The sequence below is a fragment of the Mus pahari genome, chromosome 20 (genome assembly GCF_900095145.1).
Source record: "Mus pahari chromosome 20, PAHARI_EIJ_v1.1, whole genome shotgun sequence".
NCBI classification, from domain to species: domain Eukaryota; kingdom Metazoa; phylum Chordata; class Mammalia; order Rodentia; family Muridae; genus Mus; species Mus pahari.
This window is the reverse complement of record NC_034609.1, coordinates 20,092,248-20,093,330: the sequence shown is the minus strand read 5'-3', so window position 1 is coordinate 20,093,330 and position 1,083 is coordinate 20,092,248.

Sequence of the window (1,083 nt, the reverse complement as noted above, 5' to 3'; positions counted from 1 at the left end):
TCCTGAGTTCAAATCCCAGCAACTACATGGTGGCTGACAACCATCTGTAATGAGATCTGACACTCCCTCTTCTGGTGTGTCTTAAGACAGCTACAGTGTACTTACACTGCTTGTGGACGTTGTACATCGTGGTGCGGAGCCTAGTGCGCACCACGATGTACAACGTCCACAAGCAGGAGGTAGAGGTGCCAGGAATGCTGAGGCTGTTCTTAAAGAGAGATGAAGGGGGGCATGGATGGGGGAGGGGGGCTGAAAGGAAAGGAGGGAGGAATGTAAAATCAGTCAGGATGTAAAATACAATAAAATTATTTTTTTTTAACTAAGGAGAATGAAAGAAACTTAGACTCCTTGTTAGGGCTTGAGTACGGAGTGTTGTCCCTAAGCTTATGTGTTTGAATGCCTGTCCCCAGATGGTAGAACTGCTTTAGAGAGTTAAGAGCCCTCTGGTAATGAAGGCACTGGTCGGTGGAGGTGGGTTCCCTGAGAGCAGGCTTTTGAGGGCTCTATTCCAGCCTGAGCTCCCTGCTTCCTGCTCTACCAAGACATAAATTAACATCACCAAATACTCACAGGGTCAGAGTCACCCAGCTGCCAATCCTCCTCTGTCGTACCAGGAATCGAAACAAACCCTCCCCACTTACATTGGTCCACACAGGTATTTTTGTTCTGCAACAAGGAAAACACACAATGCACTACTGACATGATGAGACACGACCAAAGAGAGGGCCACATGGAGACACACGGAGGTTTGTGGCAGAAACAACGTCAGTCTTCGGAAAGCACAGGGCATGACCTGGGCATGGAAGTCAGTGTAGAGCACTTGTGTGGCATTCAGGAGGCCCTGCGCTCCATCTCCAGCATCACAGAAGCTGGAGGTAATGATGTATGCCTATAATCCCAGCAACCAGGGGATGGGGCCAGAAAGACCAGAAGTTCAAAGCCATCCTCAGCCACATAGCAAGTTTAGACCCAGCCTGAGGTACATGAAGCACAGAAGAAGAAGAAGAAGAAGAAGAAGAAGAAGAAGAAGAAGAAGAAGAAGAAGAAGAAGAAGAAGAAGAAGAAGAAGAAGAAGAAGAAGAA